The sequence below is a fragment of the Lycorma delicatula genome, chromosome 2, assembly GCF_047948215.1.
Source record: "Lycorma delicatula isolate Av1 chromosome 2, ASM4794821v1, whole genome shotgun sequence".
Lineage (NCBI taxonomy): Eukaryota > Metazoa > Arthropoda > Insecta > Hemiptera > Fulgoridae > Lycorma > Lycorma delicatula.
Genome location: NC_134456.1, coordinates 183,972,847 through 183,989,065, shown reverse-complemented (window position 1 = coordinate 183,989,065; position 16,219 = coordinate 183,972,847). Strand labels below are relative to the sequence as shown.

Sequence of the window (16,219 nt, the reverse complement as noted above, 5' to 3'; positions counted from 1 at the left end):
GCTAATATGCAATAGAATTATGCCTACGAAGTGGAAGTCAGTTCTTAATAAGCCAGGCACAGAGTGTTTGGTATTCTTAAATATTTCTATACCATATACAGGAATGGCTTGTATCTCGTGTCTGGTTGTCTACAATCTACGATTATCGAATCTAGAATGTAAACGTGTTCTATTTAGACCATATTATTCATTTATAGAAGAAACTAATTATAGTGAAAAAAATCGTTGTAAGGATTCTATTTCTGTGTAAACAAAAAAGGTTATTTTTTAACGTAATCCAATTGCTAAATATCTTTATAAAATTTTAATTGATGCTCTAAATAATTGTCTCATTATAATTTATCCTTATTAATTGTCGAGTTAAATTAAGTAAAAATATCCTTAGATTGTACTTTATAATAGCATGTATGCAGTTAAAATAATGGCTGTATTATGTTACGGTGATTATTTCATTTTGATTTTTGTTAGGGGAAGTAAACAGCAGTAGGCAGTAGATAGGAAAGGCAAAGCACAAAGCAATTTAGCGGAATAACGCTGATGTAGTCGCGTTAAAATCACGAGAACATAAGCAAGTAGCTGTAAGTTGTTGTAAGGGTAGAGTAGAGGAAGGGAAGTATTGTGACCTTAGATAGAGAAGGAGAAAGGGTGTACCGCACCCGAGGGAAGGCTGATGCATGACAAGGGGTCGTCCTAATATATTCAATATCCTGCCTCTAGTTGTAATAACTCCATCAACTTATACGATATTATTTATACATGGAAACAAGGGGAAATGTCGCACAGGAGGGTGAGAAAGTCAATTTGTTCCAAAGTGGCCACCACATATCTCAAATCGGGACCCCGAGGGACGAAATAGGGACGCAACCACTCTTCAATTGTTGCAGATTGCCTCCGAATCTCAATCTAACCATCATCTCCCTTCCCATACCGATCCCTAAGTTTCCTGCTCGATGCTAACGCAAACTATTTACGATCTCAATAAAAACGGGCACATCATATTACAATATCATTCGGTATTACACTTCTCTTTAGTGCTATAAATTACATCTTGTATCCTTAAGAATAACATTATACCTTTAAGCTAAATTATTTCATTCAAAGTTCTTTAAAATAATTTTGTTACCATACAGTTATCCAACTGAAGTGTTCTTTGTAGTATATTTTCTTTTTTAATGACTTTTTTTAAGATTTGAAAAAATATTAGACTCAAAGTGATTTTATGTGTTCAGTAACATGTTATTTCCATTTCCTGTTCGGTTATTTGAAATCGTACTTAAATCGGCAACTAACTTTTCCCCCTAAATTAAGCAGTTCATATTTTTCGTAATAGCTAATATAAATTAATTGAACAGTTATTGAAGTAAGATATTACTTGTAAACCCATTTTGAAATCTTGTAAACATACGAATAAGAAATTTGTTTATTTTTTTAAAAAAAATGTCATTCTATACAATTAACCAAATTTTATTGAAATATTTTTATATATTTATATATTTATATTTATATTTATTGAAATATTTATATATTTTATCCGTATTTTTATATACTCGAATATGTCTAAAAATCATTAAAAAACATACGGACAAAAACGAACATTTCCGGATGTATTTCTGCGGGAATACTTTAGCTTACTTACCTTAATGATTAGAATTCCAAGGACAATTTTACGTGTAGGTGAGAGGGGAACAGAGTAAATAGTACTTGGCTATCATATACAAGTACATGGGAAAATATTTCAAGTAAGCATTTGTAACGAAGTTTCAAAAGACATGTTTTCATTGAGTATCCAGGATTCGATTCTTGGTATGAAACTAGTACTATCTTTTTATTTATCATCCCATTTACATGATTTTACGTTAAGAAGCCTCGGTCTAATTCTTCAAAGCATTGAATCTCCCCTTCCCCAAAATAAAAAATTAAACAAATATTTTTTTTAAATATGACATCGTATGACAATCCAGTCACTAACACATTGTATCTCTCAACAGATATTTCTTTTTTCTTAATTCCCTGTCAAGAAAAGAAGAAAAAATAAAATGATAAATGGGAGCTTAAAATGCATCAATAGAAAAAAGGAGGAGTAAATTATTCCGAATATCCTTTTCTAATAATATTACTTTTCCACTCATCTTATATTTTAATCTTTTCTTTTTTTCTCTCTCTTTAAAGTTATTAGAAGAGGTTTACATTAATTATTAAGTAACTAGATATTTTTATGATTTCTGTAAATTTATCCATGGTGTTTTACAAGATAATACAAAAAATATAAAATGTGACATTATAATTTTATCAGTTTTTTTTTAGTCTCAATAAATAAATACCATCGATTAATTAATTCAATTAATCTCTATACGGTATACAATAAAAAAAAATTAATTAGAAATTATTATTACTTGTAAAGTTTGATAAGATGTCTATTAAAATCTAATACTTAAATGTTAATTTTTTATTAGCTTAAATATAATATTCTTAATAATAAAAACGATAAAAATATGATGTTAGATTAATTTATTCTTTCTTGGAGTAGTTGACAGCGAATTACCTCCGTTGATCCTCCAAAGATAGCCCAAGGAGATATTTGCGTCTACTGTGGTACTAGAGATTGTCAGAGGAGCTGATGGCCTTGCGTGGGTGGTCGACCTGGCACGAGAGGCAGATTATTGGCCCACCTTGGCGTTTTTGAGAGAGATGCCCTGAGCGGGCCCGATGCTTTGATCGGGTTCACTGCAGGCTGGTCAGGTGGTTGTTGGCAATACCCGTGCGATGGATTTGGCCGGTGGGTCAGTGGACGTAGGCGGACTAAATTATTTGATGTTAGTGGACTTATCGGAGAGTGAGACACATTTGGTCAGTAGCTTGGTAGAATCAGCTCGGTTGGGGTTGGGTGGGAAAGCCAATGCCAGTTTTTATGGGCATCACGGGAAGGTGGTGCTTCTTTGCTTCTTTTGTATAGAGTGACTGAGTACGTGGTTTGAAGGCGCTCTTGTAAGCTCCGGGCGCACACAGATTTGTCATCACTAAGTACCACAGTGGGTAGCGTCTCGGTAAAGAAACGGGCAGGACCCCCAACCGCGACAGTGGTATTAAAGACGGTAGGCCGTATGAATGCATATGCATTCATACGGCCTGTGAAAAGGAGATAGTGTAGTCCTATAGTGAAAAGGAGAGATCTCCTTTTCACTATAAAGGACTCCGCGTCGTCGGGCGAAGTAGGTGTACTCTCGGTACGTCGAAGTCAGGGAGAGAACCTTCACATCAGAGTTACGTACACTGGAGACGCTGCTGAGCAGCTACGCCGGCAAATTTTGGACAACGGTTACGCCTGGTAGGAGCTTCGATATATTCACTTGCTCATAAATGTAGTAAACGCCCTTACCTCTGAGATGGATTTAGTGCATGATATCCGCAAGACGGCTGGATATTCAGTGACGATAGGTGTCCTCTCCCTGGAGCCCTCATTTGGGGATACAAAAGGGGCAACAGGCGGTTCCGCCCGTAATTCTTTTGTAATTCTTGGGGGGTCGAGGCTGTAGGACCAAGACCAAATAATGAGGTGCTTTTCCTGTGTTTTAGAAAAGACCTGGGTTGGGACAGTCATGTCCAGGAGGGGTGGGCCAGTTAGGTGTTCCGCTGCCGGTGATTGGACAATGACTTCCTTAGTGTTCCGATTGTATTTCCATGAGGGAGGCAAAGTAAGACCGTTGTTCCGGTGAGGGATCCCTTTAAAGAGTTCCTCATTTAAGGCGTGGCGTCAAGACCGGAGTCTTGAGTTCCGGCTGTCTGGAGGGAACGTCAGTTCTCGACTAGGCAATTTGAGGCGATGGCATCCCCTGGAACTGTGTTCTTGCTTGGTTTCGCGGGTCTGTCTTCAGGAGGGGGGGGAACTACTGAACTCAAAAAAAAATTTATTCTTTGTTGTTTTTTTTGTAAAACTAGGAAATTTAATTTCATTCATTAAAAAACTAAAAAAAAAATAAAATAGCTTTTTATATTTTTTTTTCGTTTTTATGGCCCGTATGAAACGCACAAACTCCATAAATGTGCTATTAATCAGTTACAAACTAATTTTTATTTTATACTCCTCACCTAGTTGGACATTTTTCAACTTCTTTTTTCAGTTATCGATAATCTTTTTCAAGTAAAACCGATCAATCAGGAGTTGATATTTTTAAAATTTTAAAAAACTGGTATGATTTTTTACTAATAGTCGAATTAGATGTGTATAGAGTGGTTAAAAGTAGCTATAATTACGAACTGGTAATTGGAATTAAAACAATTTTATAAAATAACTGCTACAGAGTGCTGCAACAACCATTTAATAAATAGACTACGTAGCTGCTATTCTATGCTGCTGATCATACGACAAAGCATCAGGGCATTTTCTTGTGAAATCACACGACATACTAACGCCTTACAATTGCACAATGATATCACTCTTTTTTTTACTCAGCTTACCAAACCAAAATAGTAATTATTTAATTTTTAAACGGAATAATTATTATTTTTAGAATACTTTTTACGTGATAAATGTCCATAAATGAAAAACCGTTGGTGCATAAATGCGCAAAAGGAGTGAGGATAATAAGTATTCTTTATCTAGTCAAATGGTTTTATACATAAAAAAATTTTACATTTCACAATGGTTTTAAACAATAGTTAAAGTTTTTTAAAAAGTAGTAAAAATGGTACAAAGGATAATTTTATTTCGTTTTTCTACAAATTCTTGAAGAAACATTCCAGTTATGTAGTGAAACAGAAAAGATTATATACAATAACATCAGCTTCAATTTTATGCCACTATTATAAATAGATGTGTTCAGCTTCAAAATATTTGTCAAAAACACAACACGGCTAATAAATTATATGTCATTGTTAATATATACAATTAATACTTTATAATTTCTATTTCTATTTCTATTTTTAATTACACATAATTTATAAAAAAATATGTTACGTTATCGAATGAATTAATAAGATACAAAATAAAACAAAAAATAATTTTAAGAAAAAACAGAATTTTTTTATTAGTATCTCTAATAATAACAATTTTGTATTTCCCAAATTTTTAATCTTTAGTAATGTTATTAAACAGTAATATTGCAAATGAAAATGCCCTTATTACTATACTAACAAAGTGGAAACTGAGAAGGTTTGATGAATTTTATACTATGCTAACAAAAAAAAACATTTTCATGTCGACAAAACCTTTATTTTGTTATCATTATCAATTCAAATAATTTGCTAAACTTCTCAGTTTTATGCATCTGACCAATTTGTGATTGTTAACAGAAATATGCGTCACCGTCACAAGAAACATCAGGATAAATAATAAAAGAAAAAATTAGAGTACTTCTTTCTATGTGAAACAACCGTTATTTACAGTGCTACAACTAGACAGGAGTTTGATGAACGAAGGCGTAACATAATATTTTTTGATCCTGTATCTCACAATAATATTATATCATAATCTATAGGATCTGAAATCAAAATCACAAGCCTAGCATATATCTGATTTATTCCTGCTAGGCATAATAAAAAAATTACACAAAGAAAGCCATTTATATTGCTTTTTCTTCTCGGATAAGTAGATGATGGAAGTGTAAACCCAGTAAAAGAAACTACCAAAGGACTGGACTGTTGTTGAATGTGGCTCAATACTAAATATCCGTCAACGCTGATCGTTGTCAAATTGTGCAGCTCCTTCTGCGCTTTTAGTTTATTTGTCTTAATAATAAATTCTTCCATGAGTTCTTGACTCGATCTCTGGGTACACAGCGACTGACATTTTCGTTTTGATTATGTAACTGGAAAGGTAGTAGAAAGACGATTCAATTTTTAGACTACTTGTCTAAGATATGGTGAACCCAATCAAAGGAGTAGCTGCTCCTCCGGATTGGAAATTACGCGTAGGGCTGATAATTCTACCTCGGAAAAAAACGACCCTTCAATTCTCTGGTAAAGCCTTGGAAATCAGAGAGGAACATTGTAGGAAGAATTGGAAATATTCTCATTGTCAAGAATTGGATAAATGTAGCGATGTATCGTGATAGATGAAGATAAAGGATTGAGAAGGCAAGGACTATATTCGGGCACACACCATCCATTTTTCTATGTTTTTTTATTCTTCCCCTTTTCATTTTCCACATTTTCTCCTTCTTTTCCTTCGCCTTCCAAACTTTAAACTGTTTAATTTCTTTCTAGGACAACCGGATTCTCTCTGAAAAATGTATACGATTGCTTTCTTTACTATTATTCTGTCATTCAAACACATCTAAAGTAATGCTAATTGATTGCTCTTAGAAGGTACTGGAACTATAAAGAGAAAATCCCACAGTGCTGTATGTGTAACAACAGGTGTCGTATGAAACCGGTCAATTATAAGATAACGAGTGGCGTTCATCTAGAATATTTTTAATTAGCAATAACATCCAAGTAGTAAAAAGGGAATACACAGTCTATGAGCAATCAGTCACTAAGTACGATTAGTTTTAATATGTTATTGATATTTTGTTTTGTTTTTTTCTATGAACAGAAAATCGCACGGTTCCGTTGCAGATATTTCATTTCTGCTGCCTTTACTTAATAACAGTTCATCTTAATAGTTTGTTATCACTTACATGCAGGAATATGGAGAAACCATTATTATTAACCTGTAGAAATGCTATCTGGTCTCTTTCCAGAGGTATAATATTCTAATGAATTATGTTATATACGAATTTATACTTGTAGATTTTGTTATAAACAATACAACTAGAAAGGATCAAAACATCATAATAGAGATATATCAGTAATATTAATGAATAACTACTAAATAAGAACGTTTTATAATATAATAATTAAAATAAATTTATATCTTATTAATTAAGATAAATTAGTAAATTAATTAGTTAAATGAATTTTATTAGCGTACTAATACGATTACAACATAAATTACAATCGTCCAACTACTGACTGTACTTTAAAGTAGGACTTCTGCAGTTTCAAGTTGTTGGCAAGGAGGTGGTTAAGGATATGGGTTACTATGGCAACAAAACTGCTTCATCCAACGACATTACCTCCCTGGAATCTTTCTCTAATTCAACTCAATATCACGAATCCACACCTTTAATTTTATATTTGTTACACTTACTTCATTTCATTACTTTTAAAAATTATTTTTATAATATTGAATAAAATAAGTGAGTTTGTTAATTGAAATTATTAATTGAAGTTATGTTATTTTAATTTATGAATTTTCAAATTAAAATAAACAAATAAAATATACAACAAGCATTTATGTAGAAATGGATGTGTATCAATAATACGTATAGAATACATTTTTATTACAATCTGTATGTTTACATCAATTTATGTATTTAAATACTGTATGTCACAGGCTACCATAACAACAGCGTAGTAACATGGAAACAAAAATAATATTAGGTCTTATTATTTTTAATTAGAAATAATAATAGTAATACATAAATAAAACTAATTTAAATAATTAAATTAGTAGAAATTAGTTAACTTTTTAAAGCGCTTCTTAGTTTGCTTTTAGTAAAAAATTAAACACCAAATTGGTAGTAAATAAATATGATTAACGTAAAAGAAATGATATATTTTGAAGTTCTACTTTTTGAATCAGCAGTAGGTTGAAAATTAAAAATTTACATACAAACTCTTTAACTCTTAATCGGATGGCAATTTCAAAAAGAAGAAATTTACAAAATAAATTGAAGCGTAATTCCTAAAATATATTTCATTTATTAAAACATTGGTAAGCGTAGAAAATAAATGTTACTTGTTTGAAAATAAGCGGTTTGTAAGCAATACAAAACGCAAGAAAATAGTCTTAATAAAAGTTTTTTTTTTAAATAATGCAGTGTGAAATGTTGTTAAGTACAACAATGTGGTTAACTACTACCAATTTTGAGTGAAGGATGTTTGGAATTCAAAAATATATTTTACTTTCTTTACTTCAAATTTTCAAAATACATTTGTTTTTTAATTTTGCATGAAAATACTTGTTAGAGATATTGTTCAGACAACTAAAATATTGATTAGACAATAAAAAATATCTTGTCTGTAATTTTATGTTTAAATAATCTTCTTTTGATGTCATCTGAAAGAAACCTACTAAAGGACTATCAAAGAAATTTTCTTCAGTTAAAGAGATAATGTCGTACACTAAAAAATAATAATATTATGTAGCAGTGATATCAAAATAGATATTTATATGAGAAAGCTGGTTTTATAGATTTATGAAATTTAAAATTTTTCTGAATAAGGTTTATTTTTTTATTTTTTTTTTTTTTTTTGTAATATTGGACCCAATAGAATATGAAGGAAACCTGAAAAATATTATAATAATTTCTGAAAACTGTATACATTACTTATTCAGAGAATACTGTCGTCAAATATTATATTCTTGTTCCAGTTATTTTTGTCAGAAAATGTCAATACACAATAGTTTAATATAAACACAAGAAAATTAGATTTCAACACTCACTATTATCACACATCAAACTACAAAAATGTATTTAAGAATTTCTTTTAACTCTTAAATTTATATTTTGTATTAACAAACACATTTGCTGCACAAATTCTGTTCTTACTTGTGCCAGTAAGTCTTCTTCTCGTGTCTACTTTACTTCATCCTTTCTCATGTTTATGTTCCCCTACCTTAATATCAGTCACTCAATTTTATCATATTTCATTATGTTTGTTTTATCCTTACTTCTTTTAAAACTTAATTTCTTCCCTGACCAATTCCATGTAGCTCAATATTTCTTTTAACTTATTTTTGGTTTGTACCAAAAGAAAAATGTCATCAGTGACGTTTAATAATTTTATTTTATTTTTATGGTGGTTATTATACCCAGATTTATTATTCAATTCCTTAGTTGTTTTTTTATGTACAAGTGCAAAAGCTGCACAGACATACTTCGTTCTTCTCTAGCTCATTTTTTCGATCAGTTCTTACAGATAGATAAAACATATAAAGGTATAACAGGAAGTTCATATATCAACCCATATCTTGTATTAAAGTTATCGGAGAAAGTACACGTTTAGTATAACATAGTGTGCCGTAAAGAATTTATTATCTTCGAAAATATTTTTCAGCAGTTTTAATACCAACCATAAACAGAAAAAATTGGAAAGGAAAAGGCGTTAATGATAAAAAGTGATTGAGTAATCTATATTCTGTAGAAAAACTTTTGCAATGATAAATACGGAAGGAAATCTACGGTAGATGGTTATTGTTGAACCAGTGAAGTGAGAAATATTTGGCTTAAGGTGAAGAAGATCAAGAAAGTGATAAAAAAATGTATTTGAAGAATAAAAAAATAAATAAGAAACGAAGTAGAACCAGTTGCAGAATAGGTATTATTAGGTATAAAGATGAAGTTTAAAGACAATGGAATTAAGGATGATGTAAAAAGGTTAAGTGATTTTTATTCTAACAAGTAAAATGATATTTAGAAAGTAAAATTCTAAAGCAAAACTTGTCTAACCGCAATCAATTTTTTTCTATGAATCAAAAACAAAGATTTTGACAAAGAGTAAAAAAGACAAATTAAGAAAAACACTAAAGACAAAAAGTAATGCGCTCAATTTAAAGTAAAATAGATGGATGACTAGGTAATAGCTACGCATCAATTGTGTGCTTATTATAAGAGTGATGGATTAGAAATCATATGGTACAAAGGATCAGAAAGGAAAGAAATTGCAACCACATCGGAGTGACTGGATTTAAGGCAAAATATACGTGCTGGATAGAGAAGGCGCAAGACAATAATGTTTGAAGAAATTTGGAGTAGTCGTACAGCTAACAGGCTGATAAGGAAGAAGAGTAAATACAAAATTTATAGCGTATGTTGTTTCAATCAGCTGAAAAGTTTGTAAGTTTCTAAAACAGTGTGTAAAACAGCTTTATTTCTGGTACAGTTTCATAAAAATCTCAGTTAATGGAGGTGGACTGCTCAGTTCTTGTTGTAAAGCCCCAGGGTACTACAATACCCATTTTGGGAATAACTGCAGTTCTATTTTTTTTTAAGTAATAATACATCGTTTTGTAAACTTTTTGGTTGAAGATTTAGGAAATTTGAACTATTTTACCATTATTATTAGTTTTAAAGGAAAGTATTTTAATACATTAATACTACGCATAACAATTAAATTAAATATTTACTGTAACCGAGACAAGATATGCTATTTTATGTACATTTGCACAATTTTATAATCGTATAATTTATTCGAAAGGTGGGTAAATATAATTTACGTAACATCAAATGACTTATTAAAAGAAATTAATTACTTTTTTTATTAATTACAATACCGTTTTCGTTCATTAAATAAAATTTTATTTGTTTTATTCCTTTTTTATGTTATTTGAAGTAGGAAAGAAATTTAACGCAAAAATCTGATAATTTGTTACACTCTAAGTTCTTAGATTTTTAACACACTCGATACACACAAACATTCTGTGAAACAGTATAAGTGGAATCTTCAACGGGTGCAATAAAAAGAGAGCGGGTCCATTATTCCACACAGACATATCATACGGACAATTCCCCGCAGCAGTAGCGCGGCGCGCGGCGATAGAGTGCAAAGTTGAAACCATTAGCGTCTTATCGCGCTGAAATTGCCCCCATATTTCTCAGTCTATCTTAATAATGCATCGGCCCCTAGAGCGAGCAGCTCTCCGATTGGCTCGCTGGAAAAAGAGAGAGAAAAGAGAGGGTTTTCGCGCTCAACGTGTGAAGGATTACCGAGGGCGCCCCTCGTTGCCTAGCAACTGAGGCTATGGTACAGCCCGTGCCACGAGCACTTCTGCCACCACCTCATACACAAACACAATCTACGGTTTCTGTACCCTATAAGATACTATATTGCATTCATCTTCAATTTTAATTTAATTGACTACCGTTTAAATTAAGAGAAAAAACATATAAACAAGAACTTAGTGAATCATTTAGCTAATACAATTATCTCGATTCTATAGCAATTTAATATACAATAATTAACAAGCCTGTAATTTTAAGTTTAGTAATAATATAATAGTAATATTAACGTACATTTTAACACATTAAATGCGTTAATATTTACTACTAAAAAGTAACTTCGGAATCTGAATATAAAATAAGAATTAAGCATTAGCACATGTAGTTTAATAATGGAACATATTTTATGATAAAAAAAAATTATCAAAAAATTTCATGTATTTAAAAAATAAATTTAACTGTAGACGTTTATAAATCTTTATCCACTATTTAGTTGCATCATTTACAAAACGTAAATATTCAACCGAAAATGCTGTAAATAACATTGAATTATATCATAAATTATTTTTTTATTATACTTATAGTCCTCATTAATCATTAAAGTGTTGTGATGCGCTTAATTCCTTTCAACTCTATACCGATTTTTCATCCTCAAGATATCTTTTATATTCGACATCTTCAATTATCTCTTTCATATGTAATGTATTAAATTTTATTTTCTAGCTACTGACTTTAGCAAGGGCTAAAGTCAGGCTAAGCAAGGCCCTGAATTTTTTTTTTAGCAAGGGCTAAAAAAAAAATTCATCCAGGATCAATCAACTGGATCCTTATCCAGTTGATTGATCCTGGATGAATTTTTTTTTTTTTTACCTCCGGGACCACCGTTAGGTATAGCTTCAGAGGATGAGATGAATGATTTGTAGCGTGTGTGAAAATGTCATGCCTGACCGAGATTTGAACCTGGGACCTCCGTATGAAAGGTCGAGACCATTCGCGCCACGGAGGCCGGTATCCTGGATGAATTAATATACCGACACGTAACGTTGTTCTTTTTTACAAGATTCTGAAACTGCTCTTTTCGTCAATTCGACTTAGATCTTCTTCGGTTCACGTCAATCTACCTGTTTATCAAGACTTTACTTTATCAAACCCCTGTAGCTTTATTTTTTTATAAAAAAAAGATAAGACAAAAAGTAAAATCTTGATAAATAGGTAGATAGAGAATAAATTGGAATCATGATACAACTTATAAATTAAATAACGATACATTATTACAGAACTACCCTGAAAATCTTTCAGATTGTAATAAAATTCTTAAATTAGCTAAAAATAAATATAAAAATATTTCTTTTAATTGTAAAAGAAATATAAAAATATTTCTTTTAAGATTTTTTAAAATTATTTTAGATTAATCTTCGGGTTGAATAATAATTTTATTTTATTTTAATTTTTTATAGAGTTTGGAGTATTGGAATTACTTAAAGAATACCAGGTATGATATTGATGTCGATGTGATTTGCTTTGTTTCACAATCAGGTAAAATAATTTAAATTTATCATGATAATTTCAGCTTACATTAATTTTATATTAAATTCTTCGGTTTTTCTAAAACATTTCTTTTTAAGTTAATTTTAAAATTATACATGATAAATGTTAATGCACTATGTACGTGCATATGGTTTCTACAGAGAGTGTTGTCTGTAGATAATGTTAATGAAAAAATAGAATTTAATAAAAAGAATACAGTTTGTAATATTTTGAAGAACAATTATTGGTACATTTTTTATTTCATAAAAATTTTATAATGCTGTAAAGAATTTATACTTTACTCCAATTCTAACGATTCTTTTTTTTATTAAAATCGTTATCGTCGAAAGGGAAATTCTAAGGATAAGGAGAGAAACTGTAGGAGTGAGTGTTGACATAATTTTGCTAGAGACTGTACAGAGCTGATAGATCGTTGGAAATTAGTGGCGTCGGGTGGGCGCAGATAGAGGCAAGACGCCGGTCCTCGGCGCCGCGGCGCTCCCCTCTTTGCCTTTCATTCCCTTCTCAATCTCTCTCACATCCTGCTCCCTTTCGCAGTTACTTCTCCAAACTCTGAAGGGATACAGAGTAAAGGGAAAACGAGAGGAGGAGTATCATCAGACAGATGTACTTTACAAAATACTCGAAACCAGCAATTATGAAGTAGACCAGTTCATTACTCTCTGCACTTAAAAGCCGATCGACTTTTCTCTCTCGTTCCTCCTAAACTAAAATCATCTTTCCCTTCTCCTTTTCTCTTCTTTACTCTCACATCCACTTACAGTTTCTCACTTCTTCACCAACACCCACTTTCTCTATAAGTTTAAATTAGAATCTTAAAAGGTAGGTAAAGAGTATGAAAATGAAGTTAGAAAATTCACACTGGATCTGTTAAAATTGTATACATTACACTGGCCTGATTATTAATTAAAAATTAATTACCTTTTCATTATTCTAAATAATTTGTAATCCCAGTGTATTTACTTTTTTTCTATAAATTATATAACTATAAAAAGGAAAAACAAAAGAACATTGTAAATTACGTCACCGACTAATGTCAACCTTTAAGTTTCACATTTCAGTAAAGAAAACTACGTATTAAATCGTATATTTGTATTTATTTATGATAGATATTTTCCGAGTAGCATTGTTGTTTACAATGCATTAGCGCAAGGAGTATTTAATTCTTGATCTACTGTATCAGATTTTACGAGGTTGAAAACACTAGAAGGGTGATTAAATTTGTCTACTATAGAAAAATGACGGATAGATTCAATAAAATTTACAATTTCATCAGTCATTGATCGGTTATTATTTGAGTTTTGAAATATAAATCTGAACTAAAAAAAAAAAAACAAAAACAAAATTATCATAATGTTTGGCCAAAAACATAAAATTTACTTTTTGTAAGTTAAATAGACTACAATTGTTCAGTTTTATTTTAGTATATATTTGAGAATCTTGAATGAAATGTCTGATGATAAAAAGTGAATTATAAAATTAATATCATATCTTGGACCTCTTTCTAAAATAATTACATAACTCTTTATCAACCATAATACGTAAACTTATTATTTAATTTTAAAAACCCGGTAAACCGCGAAGAGTTTTTGAATTAAACTGTTTTATATTTAAGCCAATAACACATATTCAGAATTCAGTTTTTGTAAAAAATTAGAAGTTTACGACGTTCTCATATTTCTTTCTTGTAATATCATGGAAAAGACAAAATTTGAGATTGTTGACGATAATGATTACAGTGTTAATATTATAAAAAAAGAAGAAAACATTGTCTAAAAATGTTTTTTATATATATATATATATATATATATATATATATATATATATTTCACGTACATAAAACTTCGCGTATAAATGATTTAGTGCAGAATAGCACAGAGGTGTTATTTGTATGCGTGAAAAGACTACTGAGATAACTTACAACATTATTTAATAAATTAATAATCTCATACTTACATATCAATATATGTAATTTAAAATAAATTTGAATTGGAAATATGAATCCCAATTTTTAGCCAGTACAAATCTGATGTACTTTACACCATCTGAAAGAATCGTCTTCTACTTTATATTTCATTATTTATTTATCTATTCTAATGATTTAGTCAGTCTACTAACCTCATAATTACAATCAGTTGTAAAAGGTAAAAGATGCAGTTGAAACTAATAAAAGATAAAGTATGAGAACATAATCTGGATTCGAACACAAAACCTTCGAGATGATAAGCAGGGGTGTAGCACTCCAATAAAGAGGTCTGAGAAGTTAATAATCTTTTTTCCTGTCTTTTTCATTATACAATAAGGAAATAATAGAAAGTAATCCCGACACAAACACAATAATTTATTAATAAAATTTTTGGGTACTGGATTTTTGCATATCTTGAGTACCTTTGAGACTAAAAACATATAAATTTAAAAAATATATGTGTGTCTGAGTTTGTGTATGTTTATATATGGGTGTTTATTATTTACTTTAGGACAAATAAATCTCAGTATTCGACTTTCATATCGGGTTACAGGGAAGGTTGATGACTTGCCTGAATAAAACATCGAAAGAATAATTATGATCTTCATATCTCGGAAACTGATAATCGTATAAAAATTTGATGTGTTAACTCATGCGTACGGGCCGAATCCTATTAAATTGTTATGAAAATCGATCAGGGGAGTGGAGTAAACACAAAGTAGTGCATTTAACCCATAATGGGTTTAGATACAACCGGGAAATTTCCACAACCTCATCGTCAATTTTTTCTCATTCATTTTTTGACTGATGTGTTAAATACAATTGTAATGGCAGCAATTCTGTTAAAAGCAGAATATTAAAAGAATAAGGCCTCGATGGAAAAATCATTAAGTTTATTAGAACATTTTTTAGACAAAATTCGTTCAGAAGATTAATTAAACAAATCAAGCATTTCTAATTTATAGTAAAAATAGACTAAAAAAATATCCATATAAAAAAAGATTGATTGTCGATGTGTAATTATACATAATTTACATACTTTAGAGTTACATTAAAGAAGGAAAAGATCACATATTATATTATAAGGTGTAGGAATATGGATAACAATATTTAAATAGTAAATGGTTGTCCCAGACTTTTTCAAAGGTTAATGACAGATCAAAGAAGGTTGACAGAAAATCAGCAATTCATTCTAATTCCTGGAGAGTGGAATGGTCACTTTGATTATCCAATCTAATCTTACAGTAGTATAATTTATATTAAAGTTTCCTTAAAGACATTTTAAAAATACACTACTTTATGTCAATCTCTTACCTTAAATTATTTAAATAAAAATATAACTCAAATGAATATTGTACGTTTAAATAGTAACAGTAAATTATGGAACGATCCTATATTGGCAACCATTAATGCATAAGTGCGAAGTGACTTACGACACTCGCCAGGGCTCGTGTCGTAAACTTTTCAAAAGTGCATTAAAGAGAAGATATAGAGAGTACCGTATTTTTTCAACGGCTGAGGAACTAATGGGATTATTGGATAAAATACATTTTTTACGGAATTTTTATTTTTTCAAAAATTATATTTCTGTGGCAATAAGTTATATTAATCGTGTTTTACCTTTTCTTTAATATCGATTTGTATTAAAGGCGTTCCTTCCTCAGAATCCTTCATAATTAACAAAAGGATAAACAGTGTAATATAGAAGCTTAGTTCAGTACCGGTGTACTTTTAAACTAACCTCTACTTGCTAACTACTATATCGGATTAAAATCAAAATAAATAACAGCTGATACATTAAAAAATATCCACTTCTGATTGGTCAGTGGTTGAAAAGATTTGGCTCTTGATTGTTTGATTACCTGTATCATAATGAAAATCTGTTTCATAATGGCACTCATGATACGGGTTCCAGCCGCATTATTCAAACGTTGTAATATAG

The 16,219-nt window shown here is 30.5% G+C and overlaps 1 long non-coding RNA gene across 1 annotated transcript in view; it reads left to right on the top strand.

The window, feature by feature from the left end:
* LOC142319492 (uncharacterized) overlaps positions 1-12,407 on the top strand; it is a 134,713-nt gene extending 122,306 nt beyond the window's left edge. Inside the window, exon 4 of the long non-coding RNA XR_012755206.1 lies at positions 12,221-12,407. This is a non-coding gene — a long non-coding RNA (uncharacterized LOC142319492). The remainder of the gene's footprint in view (positions 1-12,220) is intronic.
* Positions 12,408-16,219: the final 3,812 nt, after the last annotated feature.